Source organism: Periplaneta americana, chromosome 7 (genome assembly GCF_040183065.1).
Source record: "Periplaneta americana isolate PAMFEO1 chromosome 7, P.americana_PAMFEO1_priV1, whole genome shotgun sequence".
Lineage (NCBI taxonomy): Eukaryota > Metazoa > Arthropoda > Insecta > Blattodea > Blattidae > Periplaneta > Periplaneta americana.
Window position 1 is genome coordinate 136,998,055 of NC_091123.1, and position 16,572 is coordinate 137,014,626.

At 33.7% G+C, this 16,572-nt stretch overlaps 1 protein-coding gene and 1 long non-coding RNA gene across 4 annotated transcripts in view; both read left to right on the forward strand.

Annotated features, from left to right (window-relative positions):
* The window catches only part of LOC138702797 (uncharacterized), a 142,849-nt gene that overhangs the window by 103,472 nt on the left and 22,805 nt on the right, over positions 1-16,572 (forward strand). The window lies entirely within an intron of this gene.
* LOC138703466 (uncharacterized) overlaps positions 1-16,572 on the forward strand; it is a 63,710-nt gene that overhangs the window by 27,331 nt on the left and 19,807 nt on the right. For 2 of the 3 annotated variants that reach the window (XR_011333181.1, XR_011333179.1), the window contains 3 exons: positions 4,891-5,188; positions 5,346-5,580; positions 9,668-9,814. This is a non-coding gene — a long non-coding RNA (uncharacterized lncRNA). The remainder of the gene's footprint in view (positions 1-4,890; positions 5,189-5,345; positions 5,581-9,667; positions 9,815-16,572) is intronic. The other variant, XR_011333180.1, reaches the window with a different exon arrangement.

Below are 16,572 nucleotides of genomic sequence, written 5' to 3' on the forward strand. Positions count from 1 at the left end.
TCGGTATTGTTTCGCATTGTTTGTGATGAGTCGATAGTAGCGATCCTAATGGCTAGCAACTGAAGTTCAACTGCCATTGGATGCATATTCCTTACGTATTGAGCTTCATGACTGTATGTATTACATAGACTGTGTTACTAGTTATTTCACTGTAATGTGGTTGGTCACAAATAATGTACTGTGCACGTGGAAGACAAAGTGAGTTAACAGTCACTGTCCAACAGAGATAAAATGTAAGATGTATACAACATCGAGTCAACGCTTAGTGGGCATATAGGTACCGAGGAGTATGTTTTTGTTTTGCTGAACTTCAAGAGAAAGCTGACTCATTTAACCCATTAGTGCATAAAGTTGAATTATGTATTTAAAAGAATTTTGTTCATAAGAATTTGCTATTTAGCATCAGTTGAGCACATATTAAGCAATAAAACTTTTTTATTCTTGTTTATTCGAGAAATACAGGCCGTCCGAAAAATCGGACGCTATGCACACTGATCAGTTACATTGCTGTTTTCTTATTTTAGGTTCTTTATAGTAATAAGAGCCCTATTAACAATCAAAATCACTTATTGCTAGGTATTTATTTTACTTTAGGTAACAATTGTGATGTACTGCTACTAGGGTGAAACGATTAGGGTGAATACATATTTTACATTTGCAACATATAAATTTGTGTTTGTCCTTGTAGTTACCACATCTCCTCTTTGAAATAGTGGTTCAATTCATGAAACCGCACATGCTTGATATTGATAGATGCACTTTTTCCTTGATGTGTTGGTTGTCTGTAAGTTTTTAGCAGTGCTAATGCCATAAAACATCGAAATTTTAGAAGTACAGTACACCATATTTCACTTTTGCCAGTATTTTGTTTACTACACTACGTCCAAGATATATGTGAATGTTGGCTACCATCATTTCTTCTGGATCTGTATGAAATCACATATTGGTCCATTTAATGTACTCCTCCCATTCCTTTGTTGTTCGAAGAAAATAGTATAGGCTGAGAAATTGAAACTTTACATTACTTTTCACTTCACCATCTAGAAATCTAGATGAAATAAACATATACATGTTTTCAAAGTTAGTGGCTGGTGTAATCCAACCCTGTTATCATTTCTTCGAACAATAAGAATATTATCACAGGTTCTGAAGTCATGTGAATCTCTCCTTTGTTCCTTGAATTTTGATTTAGTTCTGAGAGAATAGTTTTCAGTTCTACTTTCCTGTAAAGTTCCAGAAGCGCAAATTCCTTTTTGAGCGAGATGCATAAACAACTTTACAGATGTAAAATGGTATCAAAAAGCAATTTATGTCCTCTATGCTCAGAATTTCCACCTACATTGATTAGGGAGTGAGATCGGGGCTGTAGGGTGGGTGTTGAAGCACCACCCAGCAGATGTTATGCACCGAGCTGTAAGTGGCCGTGCGATTACCATCTTTCTTACACTTCAACAAATTCCTGTCCGGTCAGCATTTTCACAGTGACAGAGAGGTACAGACAGCTGTCACACACTGGTTCCGATCCCAGGCATCAAATTTCTACGACACAGGGATACAAAAGTTGAACCTACTGTATGACAAATGTCTCAATTCTGGTGGGGAATATATTGAAAAATAGTTCCAAAGTTTCTGTACCTGTTCCAATAAATCTTTCCATGAAAGAAATTATTTTTCTCTAATCAGCTCCAGGGAAACTTACTTTCTGGACACGCCTCATATTGCAGAAATACCACCACTGTCCTTAGAAACAATCTGTAATTCACGAACACTAAGAAGCATTTTCCTGCCAAAGTTCTTGAAATTGGTTTCGTGTTCTTTCTTCATCTGATTTGTCGCTGTCTGTATGCGTCTCATTCCATCATCTGAGGGTATATCAAAATAATGAGCTGCTCTTATGCAAGTTTATTTTTATTTTCAATTATTTCCAAAATATGGTTCACATTTAGGCTGAAAAGAGTAACAAAAATAGCATAACAGCATTTATATTACAAATTCCATTGTAAGTGTATCCGGTGCATAGCGTCTGTTTTTTCGGATGTTGACATTTACAATTCGTTAACAGCAAAACTTTTAACAAGAATGAAGATTTTTATGAGCCGCTTCAATAATGGAAGTATTAACAATAGTATAGCCTAATATCAAAAAATTACATTGTTATGAAGTATATTAAATTATAAATTTAATTACCTCTTACGCACAACATCGTACTGCTTGGGTGCTATCTGAACAATATGTATTCTCTAACACCGAAAATTAAAACTGAAAAGCAAAAATTACTCAATTCAATATAGTTACTACTTTGAGGAAAAAATATAGCATATTTTCAAAGAAATAGGTCGAACACTATAACCTGTACAACGAAATTCTTTTGTGTCCGATTTTTCGGACACTATGCATTAATGGGTTAAGGGGACAAGGTACTCAGAATCATAAAGAATTTATTTATTTTTTTGTTTTTAACGAAAATAAATTCTCTGAATCATCCTCATCAAGAATATGTATAGTTTTATAATGTTACGATGTGTCTAACCTACAAAAAATAGTTTTTAATGGAAGAGGGCTCCCCTTTAAATCAGTAGTGCCACACCCCTTCACTGGACTGAGAATTTATATGCTTGCTATGATGATAGAATTTTCTGGAAAGTTCGTTTCTTTGTAGCACAGCTATTGCCAGTGCTGTTGCTCTACTTTAAATAGTGAGCCCTATACTAAACTGGAGGCACAACTCAGTGCTTTTAAAAGTGTCATGCGAATGCTGAGGGCCTGAGCGTATTGCTATCTCTTTGTAATATAATGTTGTCCTTGTCTTTCTTGCAGTGAATGCTATCGTACACATAACGGTATTTTTATTGCTTACTGCGCATGTGCAACATGAACCTCGCGAAAGACTCATTGAAACACATTAGTTAGAAAAAGAGAGTAATATCCTCACTAACAGTTACACTTTCAGACAGCAAAGAGCATTGTGGTAGTCCAGTAGTGCCTTCAGTTTAGTATAGAGCTCATTGGCTTGAAATTAATGTAATTATTTCTTGTCTTTACATTTTGAAGTAAATAACTCCAGTGTTCTTCTATTATATAATTCGTGGTTTTAATAACAATAAGTGTTTAAAAAGAGTAGAGGCAATAGCTATTGTAAGAAATGTAAATTTCGTAGTAATCAGTACACTAAGAAGAATAATGAACATAACCTCCAAACTCCCATGTGCTAATTCACATGGAGAGAAAGAACTCTGCCCTCCTTCAGTGTCCAGTTCCTCCAAGAGAAGACTCTCCTACCTACATGATGGATGTACAGGATGTAAATAACAGTAATGATGTAGACCTAAATGTAATGGTAATATTATAATTAGTGTAAGTAAGTAAATAAGTAAGTCAGAAATTGATGTTAATTTTTAAACGCGTTTCTTTTAAATAACATTTTTATGTATATATGCACCTTTATCTCAGAAACTATTAGTGTTACAGAGCTGAAATTTTGCATACTCATTGTACATCATATAATGTCGTAATGGTACCACTTTTACATTGATGTAATATGTATGACAAGATTTAGATGTATTTTTGTGTTGAAAATTTCAGGTTTTTCTCGGTAGAATTTTTATAAAAGTATAACTTTTTTTATAGTGATAAAATCGAGCTAGATCTATAATTTTGCTAGTGAACTTAGATAAATATATTGCAAATATGTATGAAAAATTTTAGCCATGTACATTAACAAGTTTTCAAGAGAGAGGTGCTTGAATTTAACCATTTTTTGTTTTGTTTCTTTTTTCTTTCTTCTTTCATTTGAATACATTTTTTTAAAGCTCAATTACAGCAGTTAATATAACAAACTAACCACCAATATAATCCTAAAAGCATGCAGAGTAACATGTAAAAATTTGAAAATAACAACTTTTATACTTTCGGAGAAATAACCACTTGAAATCAGCATTTGCACTATGAAAACACAGGCTAGACTACCTTGTCCCCTTAAAGTTTGTCTAACTGTAGCCTTTACATATATTTTCGTTTGGATTTAATTTGCTTATAGTTTGAGTTTTCTCTATTATTTTATTTGTATTTCTGGTGGTGTGGAAGATAAGGCCTGTTGATGTTAGCTATACCAGATTAAATAAATAAACAAAAATAAATAAATAAAATAAATACCGGTATATAAATTAATTAAAAACCAATTGAACGTAAGGAACACAATAAAATGTTTTCTTTTCGGTGCCTGATCTACAACTGTTTCAAATTGAGTTAACCCTGGCAAACATGTGGCTAAGAAGTTTATTAGTTAATGTAAATGATGGTATGTAAAGATTCATCATTATGGACGAGAAAAGCTTAGAAAAAAAATTCGTTTTGGTTGTATATAGTCGAGTTTCCAAGATTTCTGAAAATTCTAAAAACCACTTTAATTAAAAATAGAACCAGAAGGAATAATTCGGGCAATGCCGAGTGCTTTCAGCTAGTACAACATAAAAATTGCATTATTTTGTTTTGTTATAAAATAAAATGAATTAGCCTACTGTACTAAAGTACAACATTTTATAGCTAGAAGAAAAAAAATACTGCCATTTCATCAACATCCTCTAGGATTCCTGAATGAAAATTATTTTAGTTGAAATTAATGAATTTTGAAAAGAAGCTTCGAAAATTGGAATGCAATATAAATTATCAACATTAGATTTAAGAGTAATTACGAGGGAAATCTACATTTATTCCAATTATCGTATGTCAAATTAACCTATTTCTATTGTATTATTATTTGAAAACGTTTTGGCTCCTACAGAAGTTTCTAATTTATATTTTCAATCAGTACATTAATTTCCACATAGCTGACATAATGTAGTATTATAAAAAAATTGTGAAATTTGAACTGTCTACTTTCACTTGTTCCAGAGAAAATGGAAGAAGTGTAATTTTTAAAAACCAAATACACAAATGAACACATGAGAACGATATTTTCTTAACTCCACTGTCGCAACATTAAGGTTCATCTCCTAACTACTGTATTATGAAAATGCAGCCAACATAGTATACAATGAAGTTTCAACTACAAAATTAATAAAAGAAGAGGAAGAGGATCTCTAAGAAAAAGAGTTTTGAAATTAATATTCTCGGAAAAAGTAAAAATTTGTGGTTTTATACTGATAAAAATCAACTAACAGGAATGAAATACACAGCTGCATCATAAAATGTACGTTATATCAATTTCTTCAGAAAACTTAAAAATAATCCTTTTAAATATAAAATATGAAAACGAGAATATTTACATTCTCTTGTGACCAGTTGACTACATTTAAAATCAAGTCGAAAGTTCTTAACCCATGTACTATCAATTTTCTTATCTACAGGTACAGCTTCTACGTGACTGATGCTAGTTCCATTTTTTCATTCTCTATGGAATTCACATTCATCGCTCAATGCTTAACAATGCGTCTTCAACAATGCAAATGACGTACTGGACCGCCATTATGATTTTTTATTTCAATTAAAGCAAGCAAAGATAGTGCTTTATGGAGAGTATGTGTATTGAAGAATTCGGTTCGATTCCCATGGGACAACCAGGATGAACCTCTTCCCACCGAGGTAAGTTATATTATGATTCTTGTTTGAAAACTGCAACAATAAGTAGGGAATAAAAACATTTAAGTTTTGTAGCGTCAATAGCGATTCTATGAATAAATGTGTAGCATATTGGGGACTGATAATTAAGCCTTGACTGGACTGACACATTTAAAAACATTACTGATCAGGCGACTCAATTTAAAAATTACAGAGGACAATGAGGTTTATGGTTTTAATACATTACATTGTTTTATGGCCATCCTTTCTTATCAATAATAATAAATAAATCGTGTAATGCAGCACTTCTGAAAGTTTGGAATTCTCTGAATCGTAAATTGTATTTAATCAGCATTTCAAATTTGGAGATCACTGAAAAATGCAGGTATATAAAGTCACGAAATACGAATCAATAAAACATTGTCAATATTATTATTATTATTATTATTATTATTATTATTATTATTATTATTATTATATAATCGTAAATTACAAAATAAATATTAATCATTGTTATATTCCATTATTTTTACTATTAATAGGGCTATCTAAAACGAAATATAATGTTTATCAATTCATATCTGGATTCTCTGCATATTTATCCATGAAAACAATTACAGAAATAATCTACAGCTTTCCGCCCTAAAATAAAATAATTATACCTTTTAAAAAAAGGAACATATTCATCCCTCTTAACAGAACAATAATTAAGTACTAGTAAAATATACATTTGTATAGTAAGAATTATTTTGTTTTTGTTTTTTTTTATTCTTTTAAAGATCTTATACAAGATCATACTGATTATAGCGAATGCGTACTTTAAACTGAATTGAAAATGCAAGTTTTTGACAGTGTATGTGCATCACTAACATAGCTTCAATTCTACAGTTACATCCACTTCAATAAATATGTAACAACAACAACAACAACAACAACAATAATAATAATAATAATAATAATAATAATAATAATAATAATAATAATAATATTCTATGATCTAAAATTTGGCATTGCAACAACGTGATGATGTTCAATGTCTGTCTACTGTCTTAGGTATAAACCCTATATTTCCTGGGTATCTTGTTACAGTCTGATGAGCATGGCCTACCTACGTAATCATATTATTCACCATATTACAATAGCAATATTACGACGCTTGCTACAGAATAAGTAGTGGCAGTCAAAGAATACCTAAGCTTAAACTCAATATTCCTGAAATATTTTTCTTAGACCTAGCAGAGACGATCATATTTCACCACTTGTAGGTATACACTAATAAACTTATGTTTCTCTGCATGGGACCATGAAACCTTTGACAAATATATGTGCAGGCACATAAAATTAGCACTTTTTAAAGAAATTAGAAGAATCTGTTGGGATATTTCTTTTTAGAGACAATCCAAGTAAATGAAATGGATCTTTTTTTTAGTATACTAGCAACAGAAGAGTTGTATGACTCACTATCTCAGTATTCATCATGTTCTGAAATGTTCTGAAAGATCTGATGCATCAAATGAGATCGAAAACAGAAAATCGATAAATTTGGACTTAATGACATTTTTTCTCTGAATTCTTTATTTGTAAAATTATTCATTCATTCATTCATTCATTCATTCATTCATTCATACACAATAACAAACTTATGTTTATCTGCATGAAACCATGAAACTTTTGATAAATATGTGTGTAGATACATGAATTTAACACACAGAACAACAAAATAATATTTAACATCTTTTTAAGGAATTAGAAGCATCTGTTGGGATTTGTAATTTTTATTCATGTTTTCATACTTCAAAAATCTCGCAATACTAAAGCAAGGGGAAAGAACGCCACCTTGAGGACAGCCCCTGGTCATAGTCACCTTTAGCGTTCCCCCAAACAGGCTCATGGTAATTTGCCTATTTTCTAGCAGAAAGTGAATCCATCTAAAGATAAGTGCAGGGACTTTATGCTCTAGAAGAGTAGTGGTCGGAAATGGATATTTCGAACGCCATGAGGTCTTGAAAGTGTATGTGAGAGACGTTTTTGGAAGCTGCTTTAATTTGAATAACAAACAACTGCCTGGCGCTTCCATGGTGATTTTCTTCTCTTCCTGGCAGCAGCTCATGTTACTGCTTATAGTGCACCTCAAGTATTTGAAGCTGTTCACTTGTTCTACTGCGTCATTCAGAATTCGCAAGTTTACCTTCTTTATTCTTCTTCCTATGGCCATGGTCTTCGTCTTGTTGGTCCTGAATTACCAGCACAGAGAAAAGTCACATCAACTACCCAAGAGAGAAACGATGCAACCCCCATCTTCTATAACCAGGAAAGAAGTAGAAGAAACAATTACATAAACCAAGATTCTTGATCCTTTTTGTAATTGCTGACCCATATTTATTCTTTCAGCTGGATTCACTGAACTCTTTTTACTGCTCTCAGCTCCTGTATGCCGTCCTTCTGTTCTCCCCTGTCTACCTGATGCCATCATTGTTATTTTAGTGCAAGCCTCTTGTTTCTCCTTTAATCGCTTGTTGACATCCTCGTCTGCTGCTGTTGCTGTGATATGCATTACTCTGGTCGCTGGCCTCTCTTCCTGGTTCATGTGACTCGCTGACTGATTCTTTCCATCGCTTGTTATTATTTCCTGTTGATGACCTTTCCACCTTCTATCGTATGTTTCGCTATAATGTTCCTTATCTCTTCTTTCATTGTCCCTAGCTCTGTATGGTTCAAATTTTCCAAACAATTCCACATCAGACATCTCCCCATTTATCTTTAATTTGTCTCTGTGTAATCTAGCAAAATGACCATTTTTCCTTGCAGCCTTCATAAAAGGAATCAATATTCTTCTCCTGCATCTTACTTCATATTCAAAATCATGTTCCAGTCTAATATTTGGGTTTATTAAGTCCTTTTATTTGTTCAAAATTTTTTCTTTTGCCATTACACTTGAGAATTTAACTAGAGTAGGACTATTTCCATTTTTCCCGATTCTGTATGCTTCTTTTATTTGTCCATCACTCACATCAGTTCTGAACCAATCCCAACGCACTTTCATCACAATCTCGTATGTTTTCAATGCCTGTTCCTCCTCCTTTTCCTCGATTCCAAAAAATACTAAGTTCTTTCTTCTCTGAACTTCTTCTAGATATTCACCCTATTTTTCATTAGGTCGTTTTCCTTCTGTAGAGTTTCCAACTTCTTGTATATCTCTTCAATGTTTGCTTCCAGGTTTACTACTGCTTGACTATTTTGTTCAATACTCGCCATTATTACACTGTTACTCGATGTCGGTGTCAATGCCTCTACTACAATATTTCTTCACTGCCGAACTCCCTCCGCACATGTGCATACTGATCCACTGTTCGCTGTAGACTGAGAAATTGAAATATATTGAATCCCATAACTACTTGCATCCCACTTGGTCTGATCACTTGTTTGGGTCACGTAATCCCGTAGCTCATCATGAATTCATTTTGCCTTAATATCACCTTCATTCCACCAATTCAGTCGACGCTAAGTGATCTCGTTAAATAACAGAATTACAAGCTGCCAGAAAGAAACAGGAAAGTGTATACATTTTATCTTTCCACGTTTGTATGTAGAAAGATGCACTTTGTGTACTGCATTTTCAGCATTGCCTCCGATAGCGTGAAAAGAAAAAAATATATACACATAATTATAATCAATCAGCCGGAGTGTAATCAAATCACATCCCAGCACACGAGTCCCTTTCCCTACTCCATCTACGCTGGTTATCACTGGCTGTGTTAAATTGAATCCAAATTTTAGGCGGATTTTACAAGTCTTTCAGAACTTTCGAAAGAATTCCAGGAATCTTCAAGTAATTCACTGATTCGATTATCGAAGTTTCTTGCAGTATTGTAGATATACAGAGACATCTACTTGCGACAGAGAACAATTTCAGAGAAAGTGAACTCTAAATCTTTGATATAATCCACTCATTCAGGAATAAGACTAATTTAATTGCGTCAATCTGTATCATGGGACACCTCACTTTATTTTTGTTCTAAAGTGAGACAAATTACGGCATTTATAGCCCTTATAACTTGACCATCGATTAAAGTTTTACCATTTATTATTCCACATTTCTGAAATTTTTTAGGAACAACAGGAGCCCATGTGGTGGGAAGGCATCGATGCTGACAGTGACATGCAGCCCATGGAATGGGACCCTTTAACTAACCCAGTCGAAGATCAGGATTCCAGACAATGGAATTAATGATGGTGGACTAAACGTTTCGCCAACAAGGTAAGACCTTGCAGCTTTCATCTTCTTTATTAGGTCAAATAATTGAATTAGCATGAACTATTACTCCAGAAATATTCTTGGTCCGGACTGCAGTAGCAGGAAACTGAGTATGTTCTTCCTTATAGGGGTTTGTGTCTTTTGGAGTTTAGGCAACACGAAGACTCAAGGGGCTTTAGTAGCACAATCAAAATTATCCCATGCATACCTGTGTGCCCCCACTCCATACGAATATAAAAATTGAAGTTAAAACTTTTTTTTTTTTCAGAATTCTATCAATCCTATAGTTATTACTTTAATAAATTATATTCAGTTCACGAGTTTTCCTGTGTATATGTTTCCCAACTTCTCTTATCACTGCATAAATAAATAACATTGAAGTGTTAGTTTGCTTAACCCCTTCAGGCCTGATGTCCCTACATTATAGTGTACATTATTTCCTTTTTGGAATGTCTTCGATACTTCTAAATATTTTGAAAAATTCAATGTGATAGAAATGGAGAATATTATTTTTGAAACATTTCTATACCTGAATTAAAAATAAAATGTAAAATTTTGGGGTCCCAGGAGTCAAAATTGTTCCTAAACTTTTATTTTCTGTGAAAATTGAGAAATTTGGATCCCCAGAATGATTATGTGACCAATTTTTTAAAATATAAATTCAGGTCTGAAGGGATTAATCTTGATAGAAGTTTAACTTTATCATTTTCCTGTTTCGCATCTAGTTATTGCGCAAACTAAAAATTAATTAATAGTATTTGTGAACTTAAAAATGATGTCGTTCTAATAATCTTATTATTAATGTAGACAGAACCACGTTTATTTCTTAGCATGTAGCCTATGTATCTATAAATTGACAAATCGAACTGAAACCCTGACCGAGTTACTACGTGAGAGCTGGCTGTCTTGGGGAGCACTTGGGAGCAAGTGAGAAAGCACAGGGAGAAGGGAAAGAGCACTATGCTATGTACTTGCAGGTCCACTCACAGTTTGTCAAACCTGCTAACAAAAGCTTAATGCTACTAGTTGCTTGCAATGCTAGCATAATGGAACCTTCCTAGACGACAGTCGAGGCAAAAATGAAGAATCCGTTATTGTGGTAATACTGGAGAGTGGTTCTTCTATTGGTCGCGATGCCCACACACACCCTCTCAGATATTTACGTGGTGATTGGTGACTGAATGACGAGGAGCGAGGGAGAGAGAAGAAAGAAAGAGAGAGATTCCAGAAGTTGGCGTGTTTTACGGGGTTTCACTTGAAGTTGTCAAACTATAATGTCTACTCACTTCACTTTAAGTGATTCAGGTTCCGCATATTGTGGATAGATGGCAGGAATGTGACCCATTTTCTAATCTTGTGTCTAGCGCCTAACCCATCAAAAGCTTCCACTTGAGTAAGCAGTTATAATTTCACTCACCAGATGGCAGTGGTGTTAATACAAAAAACCAAGGTCCGTGGACGGTCGGTCGCTATCACTCTCACAGGTCCCTTCATAACAGCGTTTAAAGAGAAAGTCAAGAGGGTTGTAAATCTGTGACGTCACCACGGGAACATTGTCAACCCTCACTTTGCACTTTCTATCGATAACCAAGTGATTTAAAGACCTATATTTATATATTTTTTTGGGTTACATACACACTGGAGGAGTAAAGGGTTAGAGATAGAACTCCCACTTCAATATCCCATCCTTTTTTTTTTCTAAAATTCAATGATAGTATACTTTCCAAATTCTTATAGCAATATAAAAACTATTGTGAATGCTTCATTGTACCTACTTGCTTTTGTATCTCTAACCTTTGTAGAATATTTCTGTCCAATTTTAAAGAACGTTAGGTGTATTTAATTTATTTTACACGTCAATTTCGGTTTCCGAGCCTCAAAATATTAATTATATTACTGATGAACGACAGAATTTAAATTACGCATGCAAACTGTATTAAATTTCTCTTAATAACAGTGGAGTAGAGTGTGTACAAAAACTAACTGATAATTAATTTTATACAGAATTGTCAAATGAAATTTTTTTAATTAACCTATTTTAGTGAAATGGTTGAGGAAGGATTTCGATAGTAGCGGAGAGTGAAAGTATCCCATTTTTAACACTGATTTTATAAATGTACAACAATTTATTTTAAGAATGTTTCACAAAATTTGAACTGACTCACCTAGTCATGTGAAGGACGCGACGAGCAGCTCTGCAACCATTGTTTCTGCTTCATACAGTTTCTTCTTTTGACGTCCTGTTTTCTTCTATTTAGGTAACGAATTCTAAAAGATGTCCGTGCTCTACTAAATAGCTTCAGTAATTCCGGATCTTCATTTGGAAACTTTGTCCTCAAAAATCTAAATAAGTGGCCTATTACATTCTCTTTTTTCTTGACTGATTTTTTATGAAATTTTATAAATATAACTTCACACTCTTCAATTGTTACCATCCACTGAGAAGAGGGATAAACCAATCCACCACGTGTAACGACCTCTATCTATCCTGGAGATTGTTGACTGGAATTAGCATTCGAAACAGCACTTCTGTTGTTACATTTTCTAGCAATATAACCTGCAACATACCTGAGCAATTCTATTTTTTCCCTTTTCATTAGCTATGTTGTGTCAATTCTGCCATCAATATCCATCTCTAATGAGTTTATTTCCTCAGGGATTTCGTTCACGCTTTCATGAGAAATGTCCACGAGATCCTGAGAAACTTGCTTTGTTATTATTATTCCACCTGAATCTTCCACTGTGGCACTTGTAGGGTGGGGCAGGCGACATCCTAATATTAATAGGCGCAAGAGATTTTTCACTTCCACGGACAGAGGGTTATTATAAAAATGTTCCATCCCACGAATTTGGGAAAATAGGTTCTCCAGAGCGTCCTGATTGAGTTTCCTGGTCATTATAGAACCAATTCCTTTTTCTTTTAAATCCTATACAACCCTTTCAAGCTCTTAATGGAGGTAAGGAAGCCATTCTGAAAAGGTAGAAGAGTATTTCTGCCTCTGACTCTCAGTTCTTTTACAGTTTCCTCCATTCTATCTAATATCTCTACTTGTTCCTTGTGGGATCTTTCGGAATTCCCGAGTTTATTACATCTGTGAAGTCATTTGAGTTGAAAAAATTCATGAACTTACTCACTTTCGGGTACCAAATATTTAATCAGAGCAGCAGTGTGATGCGAAAAAAGTTCCATGGCTGGTGCAACTCTTTGCCTATCATTCTCTTGCACAGTAAAGTGATCCCCAATGTAATTTCGGGAATAGCTGCAATTCCTATGAATCGGATTTAATAATCAGTTCAATTACATTTTTTCTATAATTGTGTCAATCAATTGCTGTCAATAAAATGGTTTCTTAATAACTTAATCAGGTGGGGAAAATCTGCAAAAACCCAAATATTTTCGTCCGAAGCAGGATTTGAAAAGCAGGTTTGATTTACATTTATTTGTAACTCATTCCACACTCTTCTATTGCCGCCACCCAGATCAGAAACTATTGCAACTACTCTGAAACCTGCCACTTCAATTTCTGTTATAATTTCGAACAGTAGCTCTCTGTCCGTTGTTTTATCGAAATCATAATAGATAGGCTGCTTCCACACGCCTGTCAATCCTCGGATCATTACGATTTGAGCATTTCTGTGAGGGTCCAATATCGAATCATCCTCGTGATTTTAACAAATGACACCATTGACACTCATCTCATCAAATAGTAATATTGATAACTTATCCATTTCGCTCAAAGACAGCCCTGCTCTTTTAAAATGTTCAGTACCAGTGTAAGAATACCAGGAGAAAAGGGCAATTTTTTGTCCAACGCTGCAGGGTAGAGGAATTCCCACCTGTGATCTCAAATGATTGTACAGTTTATCACTAATTGCTGCTGAGCTAATGCTATGTCTTGTTCTTCCCATCTTTGCTTCCTTTTCTCGTTATAAGCATTTTTATTTGCCCTGGAGTGAACACTTTAGCTAATAAATGTTTTACTTTTCCATCTACTAAGCGATTTATACACTTTCTTTTCGTGAATTTTGGTTAACCCTAAAATATGCTTGCTTTTTATATTTTATTTGTAACTAGCCGTACCCGTGCGCTCCGCTGCACCCGTTAGAAATAAATATAAAGTAATTACATAATTAAAATAGGACATTTGATCCAGGGAACATTCGTGTTTGATATAAGGATAAATCGTTTATTATGTTACTTAATTTAAATTGTATTTGCATAATTAAAATGCGATCATTTTGATCCAGAGACCACTCATTTGGTCATAAAAATTATTTTAGGAAATACAGGAAACGAATGTACAGAATAGCCTATCAAGTTTTCTGTGCATAAGAAGCTATTTTAATCTTACCTGTCCTCGATTCACTCAGAAGTTACTGTAAGAACATTATAGCATTATGTCCATCTAGAGAAACTACACTTTCCAATGGTGAATTAATAATTCATTATACAAATCGGTTAATTTAGCTTCTGATATTACTTCATACAAACACAGAAACATTATCTGTAGGCTATCTTTCATAGCTTTCGATTGTTCCTGTCCAAGGCCCCTTATAGACGAAGTCATTTGTTTTTTAATTCATTACACGGCCTTAGATGGCAGTTATTTTAATTTTAAAACTCATTTATCTCATTAAATATCACTCCTATCAAAATTTATCAAGGAATAAAACCTATCGGAAATTAGTTTTAAAGAAACTTTTGTTATGTAACATTTTTCAAAAAATGAATAATAAGCGAGATATTTCGATTTATTTAATTCAGGCCCCCTTATAACCCCCCTTTTAAATAATGTATTTTGAATGCCATATAGCCTAAAATCTAAGTTACAACGAACTTAATTTATATTCCAATTTTCATCGAAATCCGTTCAGCCATTATCGCGTGAAAAGGTAACAAACATACAGACAGACAGACAGACAGACATACATACATACATACATACAAACAAAAATTTCAAAAAAGCGATTTTTGGTTTCAGGGTGGTTAATTGTATATGTTAGGACCAATTATTTTTGGAAAATCGAAAATTACCAGAAAAATTTCGGCTACAGATTTATTATTAGTATAGATGCTTTCAATTTAGACTCTAACTTTTCAATGTCTAATTTAAGTTTTTCATTTTCTTTACATAGTTCTTCAATTTGGTTTTTTGAGATCCAGCCCCTCATTTTCCAATGAACAAACGAAAGATAACACACCCAATGGATCGTCCTGCCGCACTCTTGTCTTGTTCACTTACTTCAGGCAAAACTTTTTTTCTGCAAGCTCTCTCTTCTACACGTTTACTTCTAGCACTGTTTATCTCACTGTTTTTCACATAGCACACTGGTAAATTCAGCGATGGTTGGGCATTTAATTTCAATTTTTTCTTTGCTGGTATGTTCAAAAGCTCGGTTTTGAAATCAAGCTTGTAGGAATCAGATGTGAAATGTTCGGAACAAATACGTGCAGTTTCAAGATTAAATTCATCCTATCGGTAGCACTTAATTTCCAAAATCTTTCGCAGCTTTGGATCAGAGGGAAACGTATGATAAATAACACTCGAGCCTTTAGTTTTCCTGCTATAATTCTGACACTCGCTCACCACACAATTTGGTATTTTTCATGTTATAATAGTAACAATATAGGCCTATTATAAACAGCACACTAGCAAGATCTATACAAAATCACAAACACCCAGTGTTTTTTAAATTCCAGTAACTACTAACAAAGGCAGTATAAGCCATGCAGTTGAGAGTGAAATGTGTCCCCGCTGTGACGTCACAGATTTACAGCCTTGGCTAATGAGAAAGATTTTCTCGTTAGCCACGCTTACAGCGCCTTCATTTTCTCTTTAAAGGCTGTTATTAAAGGACCTGTGAGCGCGACCGTCCACGTACCTTGATAAAAAAACTAACGTTGACGGCAGAAACACAAAAGGCAAAGTTCAGTAGCATTTGTGTTAAAATGCTGCGTTAAAAAATGCTATGATATTACACAATAGTACGTTAGAATCAATTCTGAGGCTTACCTTACATATCTGGTTATAATACTTTCAAACAATGTATACATTAAACATCACCATTATCATCACAGTCCAATTCCAAATTAAGTTATTTTTTTATTGTTACTACAAAATAAACTAAATATGATTTTTTAAAAATCACATGAGTAGTATTTCTCAGAACACACTGTTTAATGCATTTTTTTAAATAAATAACTATGAAATTCAATCCAATTTAAATACCTGATATTTCTATATCAAATTGTTTCTCTTTTATTCACTGAAAATTTGTCAAAGAAAATACTCTCTCACCATTAGTATTAACAACTTACGGCTTGGATGCAGGAGAGAAATTCTGCCAGTCTTATTTAGCTGGCCAGTCCTTAAAATATTTACACCATCATTTGAAAAAAAAAAAAAAATTCTCACTTGTCTTGGAAATATCAGTTTGATGAGGTTTCACAAATTTCAGAAAATTACAAAATTGGTTTAAGCCTTTTATGAAACCCTGAAAACAAGGATATTTCTGATTTTTTTTTTAAATCCGCGGATGCTGTAATTGGCTTAAGAAAGGGGATATGTCCAGGAAGAAAAGCACATACGGTCACCCTATTAAGTACAATGTTGTAATTTTAAATCTTGTTGAAATATAACTGGTTAAATTTAACTGAATGCAAACTTCAATAAACGAAACATATCAGTTCAAGTTCGTGTTGAAACATTACCAGTATTATATAACTGAAATACTTTTAATAATACCGATGGTTTCTTAAA